Consider the following 11,960-nt stretch of genomic DNA (forward strand, 5'->3'; position numbering starts at 1 on the left):
GAAGTAATTTCTGACTGTAATGCAATAGCAAACCTGACTTTAGGCTCTTAGGACACTTAAACATTTTTTTTTTATGATGTGTAATAAGAAAATATAAGCTTGAGTAAAAATGTTTCTTTTTAAAAAAATGGGTAAATTGTGATACTTAATAAATTTAATTGTAATTTTTATTTAGCATAAGGTGTCTATTTTTTAAAAAAATCTTCCGAACGTCTTGTCAAATGTTAGGAGGATTGTAAAGAAAACATGTGTTAATATCCTAGGCCACAACCGACTCCTCTCCTTTCCATGAAACTATTCCAGCGAGTATGGGAAATTGTAAAACAATGTCGTTCTCTCGTGAAAAGGATACCCTGGCTTTAATTACCGAGAGAAAGCAATTAATGCTCACATTTCAAGGCAGATTCAGTGATCAGTTAGGGGCAGGAAGAAAGGGGAAAGCAAAACGCTTATTTGCATGAGAAAATCCAGAAATCAACATTTGTAATTGTAGATGTATAATCGGAATGTGATTATATTTATAAGGAAAAGTTACATAAACTTCAAAAATGGTAGTTGTTTTGCTTAAGTGCCTGAAAAAAAATTTAGAATAATATTTGGGTTATCCCAGTTTTGTACTCTTATGTTCACAAAGCCTTGTTAGGTTAAAGAACTCCAAAGGAGTGGGGTGGGGTGTGCATGTGTGTGTGTGTGTGTGTGTGTGTGTGTGTGCTTATATGTGCTTTTCTTAAGCTCCTGGCCCCCAGGAAATGTAAGTAGAAAAAGGTGGGAGCTGACTAGTGAAAAAGACCCTTCATTCCAGAAATTCATAATAATATAAAACTTTTAGAAATTAATAGCACATTTCTTACCTTTTTTCCCTCTTTGGGAGTTTTTTTGTAGGGGGTAGGGTGATGGGCTAGAGCCAGTTTTCAAAACTCTTACAGCCCAGAGGTGTTCAAAACGGCTATTGCCACTTTCCTTCGCTTTTGATTAGATTACTTTGTTTTTGTTCTTCTGTCCCTGAAACGATGGCATTCTACACCTTAAATATGTATTTTTGAAGCTCTCTAATTCGGATTGCCGAAAACAGAAACCTTTGCCTTCTTGGGGAGGTTCGGCTGCTGTCCAGTAGATGGCGATGTTACTTCTAGAGTGATCCACGCGGGTGGGGGTGGGGAAGATAGAGACTGAGATTTAGCCCCAAATCACGTCAGGTCTCCCCTTTGCCTCCCCTGGAGCGCGTCCAGTAAGCTCTAAATGTAAGAAGAAAACCTTTTCAGAGACCCTGCCTGAAATGTGCAAACTATCCAAGAGTATTTAAAGTATTTAAGCCAAAAAATGTTAATTACCAAAATGTCTCACCCTCCTGAAAGGGCCTGAGACAGCGCCCAGCTAGAATGCAAAAAAATAATTCCTGGAAATGTTCAATATAAAAGTTAGTTCAATATTTTATCAGTTGCCTGTCTATGTTTTAAGAAATAAAAGATATCCTTACAGTTCCCCCCGATAATCATGAAGAATGTACGTTACAGCATTGCATGGAGCTTTCTGCATACAAATGGCCAAGTAAAATCAGGCATGTGCAGATAGTGTCATCGGAATCTCACCTTCGCAACAGCGTTTTCTTTCGATTTGATGAGTAAGTGTGAGAATATCCACACTGGACATTGCATTTCATGGTATCAGCACCTGCTAAAACAGCATCACCAGCTTCTTAGGGCTTTTCAAGCTCATCTCCCAAACTTTCTACTTTATTTCCAACCCCCGCCCCCAACATTTTTCGATCCCTATCTCTTGCTAAAGAGAATCCCTAAGAACGTTGAGCACTTTCTTCAACGTATTTAATATTGAAATTAAAATTATTTTAAAACATTTTTTTTGATGATTTTAATGTTTGGATTCTTCATGGAACATGCTTCCATAATTTGTAATCATTTGCCATATCGCTTTCTAATTTAAAAAGAAATAGAGCACACATTGACAACACTTAAAAACACCAATTCAATAAGAGCAACAAAAGAGATTTTTTTTCCTAAAAATGGGGATTCATCAGATTCCAAATGTGAAATACTATTTAAAGGCATAGAAATATGTAAATGCAGCACAGTACAACGACTTCATCATGTACGGTTGTTATTAGTTATGTATTGTTCTTAAAAATTTAATTGAAAGACATGCCAGCTATTATACCTGTAGTATTTACAAACTGTGCAAGTCACCCACTATTCATAATTCATGTCAATGTATTAGATGGTACAAAAAGGCGGCAATTTAAATAAATTCTGTTCTGCTTTAAAGATTTGTCTTTTGGGGGGAAAGTCACTTAAGTATTAAGTGGCCATGAACAATAGTTAAAATGAAAATAAATCTTCCCGAAATTTAGTTCTAATTTTCTTGAGCAAGACACTAACTTATAAAAAATAAACATTGTTTATTGAACCATGTTTGTATCACGTGAACCGTTATGAATTTGTATGTCCCAAGTACTTTGATTTTCCTGGTAGAACAGAGAGCTGTTTGCTACGTAGAAACTGAACAAAATAAAATTAGCAATTCTGGAGGGAGATTCATTCAGATTTGTGCAGGCCCAGGGAGGTGAACATACTAGAATTAACACAAAAAATTTTGTGTCACTTGGCACCTTGGCTTAAGGGATAATTTAATTACACCACCTATTAATGTTGACTTACGTTTCTGCTCTTGCCAACGTTCTTACAATCTTGTTTATTTCCAGCAATCACATTTGTGACAGCTCTAATAGGCCATTCAGCAGTGAACGTTTTCTCATTTAGTTGAAAATATTTCAGGTCCCAGAAACCCAGCAAGGAGAAGCACTTTCAGGCTTCATGTATATGACTAAACTGGTTCGGGGCAAGATTGTTTCAGAAAATGAATTTAATCGGCTTATTTGACCACTTTCAGCTTAAAATATTTTTATGCTTTACTTTGCTAAACAGACTGGTAGGACCTCAGCTGATGCAAAGATTATTTCCCCTTCTGGGCTTTTTTTTTTTTTGGTAGAAGGGTAGAAAGTGCCCCAGTGCCATCTTTGCATATGGCTTTACAGAAACAGCACGGAGGCCTGTGTAGCCAGCAGGCCGTCGGAAGCGCACATCACCGGCGTGGAGTGATGGCGTGCGATTGCAGACTCTGGGTTCTGTATTTGTAAACTTTCCACTTTTTGTTTTTTGAGAAAGTCACATTTGATCTCTGCCAGGGAAGGTGGGGAGGCAGAGTTGCTTCCCTCTTAACAGCTGAATGCAATCAGGGCGCTTATTTTGTGTTGTGTTTTAGTTAAAGGTAAAAGAGGAGAGAAAAACACACCCAAACAAACCAGAAGACGCATTTAGCATCCAGTCTTCAACCCTAAACAGACTGTGCGGTCAGGGGAGGAAAAGAGCCTGCGGGACACAGTGCGTTCCCCCCTCCCGCTCCCCCCACGCGCTTCTCTGGGAAGGAGCCTGCGATCCTGGGGGCTCCACTGAGGGGTCAGCCAGCACGTGTAAGCTGCCGTCAGGAGAGAGAAGCCTGCGATCCTTTGTGCAAACAAGTGCCAGGAGCCCCAGTCCCTCCTGTCTCTCAGAAATGAGCTCTTCTGAGCTCTTCGGGGAAACCAGCGCTTGAGGCCACCTTTCAGTGGCCTTGCCGGGGCCGCGGCGGATTGGAAGGCGTCTGGGCAGGAGGCACGCGAGGGCCCCAAACATTCTGGGCTGGACCCCGCAACGAGGCGTCGCCGTGAGGGAGACCGAGCGCGTTCCCCTCCCGGGAGCTGTCGCAGGGCCACAGAGCAGGAGCTGTCACAGCTGCAGTCCCAGGACGCTTGCAGATGTGGCCGCAGATCCAGCCTGGGCAAGGGCTCCACCAGCAACCCATGCTGCCGTTGAGTGACAGTGGCTCTCTCTGACGTCCTAGAGCACCCCACTCCCTTGGAACCCTAATCTTGGACACTCAGTCATTTTTTTTAAATCCTCACCCCAGGATATGTTTTTATTGATTTTAGAGAGAGAGGGCGGGAGAGAGAGTAGCGTCGATTGGAGAGAGAAACATCGATCCATTGCCTCCTGCACGCACGGAGACCAGGGGTCAAACCGGCAACCCGGGAATGTGTTCTGATCGGGAACTGAACCTGTAACCGTTTGTTTTGATTAATGAGTTGACTGTCTCCCCTGCCCAGGGTCTAAGCGTCAGGCTTGTTGCATTCTTACGACAGGCCTGGTATTTATCCAGAGTCTGCAGTGTGGACAACCGGAGGGTGTCTCCCAACAAGTCACTGGGGTAGGGAATTCCCGAGGTGGCACCCCTGGTGTGGAGGGGTGGGGAGGACTGGGATTTGAATCCCGGCCAGTGGGTCACAGACATCCACATTCTTAATCAGGGCCTCATAGTGCTTCGCTGATCAATGTTTGTTGAGTGAATAAATGAACCGGTGAATTTGAGAGGCAGTGGAGTGTAACGCCTAGAGCAAAAGTTTGGGGCAGGGCAGATTTGGGTTCAAATGGGGCTCTGCCCCTCCTTCACAGGTGACCCTCAGTGGATTCCTTAAATTTCCCGAGCCTTGGTTTCCTCCTATATAAAATGGAGCTGGTAATCTTTCTTTTTCAGGCTGTGAGGATTTGAGATTGTGAATGAAAAGCCTGGGCCCCGTGGAATATGATGGATGGAAGATTGCATCATGAATGTCTCTGGGTCAATTCCCAGAAGCCCAGAAATAACCAGCCAGAGGGGCAAGGCCACCGGGCATCGCATCTCGGTCACCCACAAGTGGGGTGACCCTGGGTGAGTCTCTTGACTAGGCTGGGTCTTGGTTTTTATTCTTCTGTCATGGAAGGAATGAGAGCCGGGCAGTGGTAAAGACTGAATAAATGTCTGCTCAGCATCTCCACGAGGGCACTCCCATGTCCTGCCGCTCTCCCATGTTGCCTTGCCCTAGAAAGTGTGGCCCGGGATCAGCAGCATCAGTTGGCATGCCCTGGAGCCGGTTAGAAATGCAGAGTCTCAGGCCCTGCCCAGAGCTCTGAGCCAGAACCAGGGCTTTGTGAGCCTGGCCTGGCCGTTGGAGGAGCACTGTCCCGGGGCACTCGCCAGACAGAGGCCACCTGTCCCCGGGAGGCGATTGCCTAGTAGTCCACTCTCTCTGAACCTGCCTACCCTCAGCCCCTGCCCTCGTCCCTCCCACGCCACTCTGCACTGCAGGGGCTAAGAGGCTGCATTTCACAGGCTTTCTGCCCATCACCCAGCTTCTGGCTGGGTCTGGCTGGCGAAAGGCACTGGTGAGAGCTTGGAGGGGGGTCTGGAGGAGGGAGAAGCCAGCAGGGCTCCTCCCTCTCCTCCTGCTCACCGTCTCAGAGGTGGTGCTGCTCGCACCGACAGGCTCTCACCGACCCTGGCTCCTCTATGTCCCTTCAGTCCTGGGGTGCTAGCAAATTCCTGACCATGCTTAGCCCCTAGGCTCTCAGCTTCTCCATCGCCAGAGCAACTGGTTCTATGTATTGAATTCTCTTTGTTTTAAATACTCAAGGAAGTTTCTGTTTTTCTTGGTTGGATCTAGTGATCCACCCAGGCTCATGCTGCAAGGGTCTTGGAGTCAGAGGGTTTGGACAAGAGTTCCAGCTCTCCCGCTGACTTGTGCTGCAACCCTGGACAGGTCACTCTTCTCATGCCCAGAATAGGAACTGGGCTCAGCGATGGCCCCTCCTCTCCCGCTCCAGCAGGCCCTCTGGCCCTCGCCCAGGCCTTTCTAACCTGTGGCAGGTGGAGTGCATAAATGGCCTTAGGTCTTCACGCCTTCCTGGATCCAAGCCCTTTGTCAAAGATTTTGTAGCTCCTTCTACCAAGAGATGGGTAGTTTTCTTGTCCCTGGACTCTGGGACTCACCATCTGCTTTGCTTTGCTCAATGGGATGTTAGCAGACATCACACAAGCAGAAGCTTGGAGAAACACCTGTTTCCACCAGCGCTCTCAAGCCTCTGCCATCAGCATGGGAAATGCCGTGTTGGCCCAAGGAAGGATGAGAGACATGTAGAGCCTAGTCGCCCACTCACTGCAGTGGATACCTACCTGACCACCCCACATGCACAGGCAATAAATGCTATTCTCGTGTGCTGTCAGGTTTTGTGTTTTTGTTATGCAGCATGAGTGTGGGCAGAGCTGACTGATACATCATTGCCAGGGTAATGAGCAACTCTTTTCATATTGCCCCAAAGGCATGGAATACGGTCCATGTGTGTAGACAGGTTGACCTAGATTGGGACTGTCCTGGGGAAAGTCAGTTTGTTTCTGTGGGTCTCAGTTTTGTCCTCAATAGAATGGGGATAATATTAGGACCTACCTCACATGTGGTTGTAGGGATTGAGATGATATATGTAAAGTACCTGGAACATAGTGCTTGATAAAGCTGTCATTGTTATAAGCAGAATTAACAATAATGTTATGTTATAAAAACCACCAACCACCATGATCTGCCTTTGCCCTCCTCTCTCTGCTCCCTGACACATGCCCTGACTTGCCATTGCTCAAACTCCCCATGCCCTCTTATGCCCCAGGGCCTTTGCATGTGCTGTTCCTTCTCCCTGGAGTGCTGTTTCCCTCCCCTCCAGCTAGAGAGTCTCCTCCTTTCTTCAGGACAGCACTTAAGTACAGTCAAGAACTGAAGAGTAATTATCTGAGTATTTCACTTCTCGACGTCCTTTGGGGCCGTTACACAGGGGAAGGAAAGAGTAGGTTTATAGTTTTAATACATGTAAATAAGACAATAATTAATGAACAATAACACAAGAATAAACTCTGTGTTTCGCGTACTCACAACCGTGGACTACTTTTGCCTTCCCCTGTATGTGCGAGCGTGTTCTTCACTTAACTGCAGGGTCCCCTGGGCTTAGCCATCTCTGCCATCGTGGAGCCTGAGATTTCCCTCACACTGGGGCCCACCTGATGAAACACTCACCGGCCCCCTTTCCCCTAAGAACATGGCGCTATGGCAGGAGAAACATCGATGTGGCAAAGCAAAGCTTTGTTATATCACTTCTCCACATACACGCTCCCTGTGACACCACTGCCTTCGCTCGTCGACTCAGCTGCGCAGCCGGCCAGCGGGCCGCAGGTCTTCATGGAGCACCCGCTCTGGGCCAGGGTGGCTCTAGGTTTACAGCAAGCGAGGTTGTTTCCGTCCATCAGGGAGGACAAATGTGTGCCTGGGAAAGTGCTTCAGGGAGGCTCTTGAGATGCCTGTGAGGGGTCAGCCAGTGTGGGGATGGGCAGATGTGTGCCAGGCACCCGCCTGGGTAAGGGGGCCGGTGGGGGGTGCTTGGGGCGTCCCAGTGGGCCAGCATGGGAGAGTGGACTGTGAGAACAGCGCGGTCAGAGAGCCTGGCTGAGGCCAGATCCTGCAGGTCAGGGGGGCAGCTGGGCAACACCAAGCCGTTGAGGTCTGGTCACCCCCATTTCACAGAGACACGGAGAGGCCATTTCCATCAGTCACATCCTGGGGAGGAAACAACAGCCCCAAGGGGCAGTCAGGGTGTCCCATTTTATGCCTCGGGAAAGCTGGAGGCTGGTTTCATCAAGGAAATAAATACATTAATAAGACAAAACAAATAAATAAAATATTTATTTTAGTGGATAGAGGTGGCCTTTTGGTGTCTGGAAAGAGACATAGAAAGTTGATTGGATCTCATTGCCATCAATCATCTCAGGCAAGAAGGAGGCGGGCCTGGGTACTTGTTTCCATGGAGACTGCCTGTCTCACTCTACTGTGTTCACTCGTCTATGATGAGGTGGGGGTGGCCGCCCCTCGAATTTGGGTGCTCGGTGCATCAGTTGGGAATGTGCAGTAAGGACGAGCCTAACAGCGAGGCAGCTGTCTCAGGCAGGGGAGGCGGGAGGCGGGCAGTCCCGGCAGGGACCCCTGCTCCCCCCCTTTTGGGCTCGCCATCACAAGGGGCAGGCCACACCCATGAGACTCATGTCCATTCCAGGAAGGGTAAAGAGTGGAAGGAGAAGATGCACGGTCTTGTCACCCTGGAGGGACCCCCTTCCAGCAGCTCACCTCCGCCGCATTGGCCTGGACTATGCCACCTACCACTCTCCACTGCAAAGGAGTCTGGGAAACTGCATATTTTTAGCCAGATCCATTGCCAAGCCAAATAAAACCAGAATCCCGTCAACAAGGAGGAATGGGGTGGGGAGCAGATGTGGTGAGGCAACCAGCAGAGGGCCGAGCATTCTGCCGGCACATCTATTACCTGCCGCTCTCCTGACTCAAAGATGAAAGGCCTTAAAAGAAAAAAACACACAAAACATTGACGAGATGTTTATCTCTTAGCATCCTGAAAGTTTCACTGATGGCCTCATTAAAAATAAAACGAGTTAATGCGTTTTTACCAGTTGGGAAAATAAGGGATTGGTGTTTTTGGCCGCGACTTCCCTTGCAGATGGCTTCTTTTGCGACTCATTTCACAGAGAAGGACATTGAGGCACAGAAAGGTTGGGGGTTTTCCCAGAGTCACCAGAGTGGGGTTCAATCCAAACAAATCCCTCCTGGTCTCACATGGAAGCTGCAAGAGGTGGGCACCCACGGGGTGAGGGCATGCTTGGGAGGAGCCGTCCAGTCTCATGATCACACCTCCTGGAGGGGATGCGTGTTGGACCTTGGGGTGCCCACTGCTTCCTTCTCCCTTCTAAAGTTGATCCCGGGTTTGCTATAAGTTGGTTCTCTGCACTCAGAGCCTGGCCCTGGGAGGGAAATCTCTCTGCTTCTGGTTGAGAGCCTCTGCCTGGCCTCGCTGTGCTCTATGGGGCCAGAGAGGGCTCTCCTGTGGCCCACAGGGCTGTATGGTCTCTGATAAAAGCCCAGAGGGGCCGTTGGTGGCCTGCATTGACACCCATCCCCACATGTCACACAGCGGTGGGCACTACGTTGTCTCCCGTAGGCCAAGGCTTCCTCATCTAGAGGCCCCTCACCAGGGCTGCTGTGGGGCTTGAGCGAGGAAGGTGGTCTCATGGTGCCTGGCTCGTGGGAGAGGACGAGAGCTGTGATCACCATGGCAACCCACTGGGTACAGGCCACTGGGTGCATGGGGAGGCATCCCTAGGGGAGAGGGGAGATTGGCCCCTCTCTCATGCTGTCACTGAGCCTCAGTCCCTGGCCTGTAATGTGGGAACATTCCCTAGGTTTCCCTCTGTGAATTTTAGAAAGGAAAACATGTCAATAGTTAACATTTACTGAGAGGTGATCATCTGCTAGGCCCTTTGCCCAACCTTTCACTGGATCGTCTCTTTCACACATCACTGACATCACACCACTTTCAGAGCAGCAGGGAGGAAATGTCTGCAGAGCTTCTCCAGGCCAGTCCTGTGTCAAGAGGTCCTCTGCGGAGTCCTGGCTCCTGGCACCCTGTGCCTGGCACAGAGCAGGCAGGTCCCTGGCAGAGGGCCTGCGTCTTCCTGACTCGTGGACTCACTTGTCCGTGGTGAATAGGCCAAAGCCGTCCCAGCGTCTTACTGCAACGCCTTCCTGGAAACCCAGTTTGAAGATGAGTGATGAAAGAGACTGGGAAAATACAGCCTAGAAATTACATTACCGTAAACTTGTGTTCCTGAAACCGGGCTATCCATCAACGAGCTCATATGACTGATAACAGCCTGCCATAAATGCAGAACACGAGGAGCCAGTCCTGTATGGCCATTGAAACTGGAGACCATTTTACCCAGTTCTGGAAAGTGGGCATCTACTGTCCCAGGGACCCTGCTGTGGAGTAGCCACGGCATCCAAACATATGAACTGTTCTGTTTATTGCAATTAGCTTTTTTGTCTTAGGCCCACTTTATGATTCAATAAACATTTTATGAACAAGTGTTTCTCTTTTTAGAATGTTGAAGGGCTTTAGGGCATTAAATGAAGGGAAAAGTTTTCTTAAGAGAATTGCTCAAGAAACTCCGATCTTACTAGACCTTTCTTTCTCTGAAAAGGTCCCAGAGCCATCCAAACATTCATCTTCAGCTCTAGCCAGTTTGGCTCAGTAGTTAGAGCACCGGCCTGTGGACTGAAGGGTCCCAGGTTCGATTCAGGCCAAGGGCATGTACCTTGGTTGCAGGCTCGATCCCCGGCCCCGGGTGGGGTGCATGTGGGAGGCAACCAGTCAATGGAAAAAAATATCCTCACGTGAGGATTAAAAAACCAAAACCAAAACCAAAACCAAAATTCATCTTTGACCTTGGGGAACTGTCATAGGTGTTCAATTCACATTTTTAGCTGGTGATTCTGTTTCTCTCTCACAAAAGGAATTTTGAAATAAAAGCTTACTTAGCTGACACAGATGCCAATCAGGACAGCATAGGCATCGATCACAAGTCATTTAACTTGCGGTGGCTTAAACCAGTGCAGGGTCCTTCTTCTCACACGATGAGGCTGTCTGGACATCTTTTCATTTACTCAGTAAGGGTAATTCAGCGTCTCCTCTGGCTTGTATCAGTGTCTTGTGGCTGCTGTAATAGAGTAACACAAACTTGACAGCTGAAAACAACACACATTTAGTATCCTAACAGTTCTATAGGTCAGAAATCTGAAATGGGTCTCACTGGGCTAAAATCGAGGTGTTAGTAGGGCTGCATCCTTCTGGAGCTCTAGGGGAGAATCTATTTCCTGGCCTTTTCCAGCTTCCAGTGCTGCCTGCATTCCTTGGCTTGTGGCCCTTTCCTCCATCTTTCAAGCCAGCAAATGTGAGTCTCTCTGTCATTATCATATCTCTTTCTCTGATCGCCTCTTTTATGCCCTTCTCCCACTGTGGATAATCCAGGATGAGCTCCCCATCCAAGGCCAGCTGATTAGCAACCCTAATTTCATCTGCAGCCTTAATTCCTCTTTGCCATGTATGGTAACATTTTCACAGGTTCCTGGGATTCAGATGTGGGCATTTCTTGAGGGGCCACCATTCTATCTACCACATAATTTTTGTCTGTCCTATCATGGTCTCAGGAAAGCTGCTACATTTCCAGCCATCATGTCTGCATTCAAGGGAGAGAAGGTTTCCAGGACTGCACCAGCTGGGTCTGTGCTTTTTTATCAGGAAAGCAAAAGCTTGGCCAGTAGTGTCCTAACAGACTCTACATCTCGTGGGTCAGAACCTGGTCACTTGACCATCGACATCTAGCTATGAGTGAGGCAGGTAAGGTACACGCTAGGCCTCCCCTAAATTGGGAAGTAGCAAGGGAGAAGATAGGTGTGAATGACTCTAGGAAGCACATCGATAGTATCCACCCCCTTCCCCAAGCTCCTGAATTCACATCAGCAAGTCTGCAGACAGGACACCAGGAGGTAGGAAGTGGTGGCTTTAAAGCTTTTCAGTGGCTTGTAGTTGACAGGGACTCTGGGTGTTCTAAGAAGAAACTTCAAAATCTGCCCCTGGAATTGGAGGGGAGGCTCCAGGCTTTGGGATGAGCTGTTCTGAGTTCCAGCACTTTCTTGACTTGAGAACTAGAGAGATGTGTGCAAAGTGCCCAAGATATCTGGTTCCAGGTGGTCGCACCAAGGGCAGGTGTGGGATCAGTGAGTTAAGGGTGGCAGATGCAGGTACTGTTTTGGCATCAATATGACAATGGAAAGGCTCTGGCTTCCCCAACTGGTGCTCCTGTTTTATGGGCAGTTCTGTCCCAGTCTTCAAACTCTTGGGCATATTGAACGAGTGGCCTCCTTAGGGGTTGTTAGCACATCAGCACAGTGTGTGCTCTGCCTGGAAAACCAGTCACAGTTCTGTGTCCTAGCTGGGTTCTGGGACCCCTTATTGTCCCCCCAAATTCCGAATTCCCCCAAAAACACGCTGGTTCTGCCTGAACTCATTCCACTGACCTAGAGTTATGGAAACAAATCTCATGGGCGGTTTGGGTCCCTCCTAGAGGCAGGAGCTACTGAGGTCCCGCTGGGCAAGTCCCTCCCCCCACATTCCCGAAACAGCACGGAGCCTCCTCTAGCCCATTCTGAACAC

Source organism: Miniopterus natalensis, chromosome 18 (genome assembly GCF_054644295.1).
Source record: "Miniopterus natalensis isolate mMinNat1 chromosome 18, mMinNat1.hap1, whole genome shotgun sequence".
In the NCBI taxonomy this organism is placed as follows: domain Eukaryota; kingdom Metazoa; phylum Chordata; class Mammalia; order Chiroptera; family Miniopteridae; genus Miniopterus; species Miniopterus natalensis.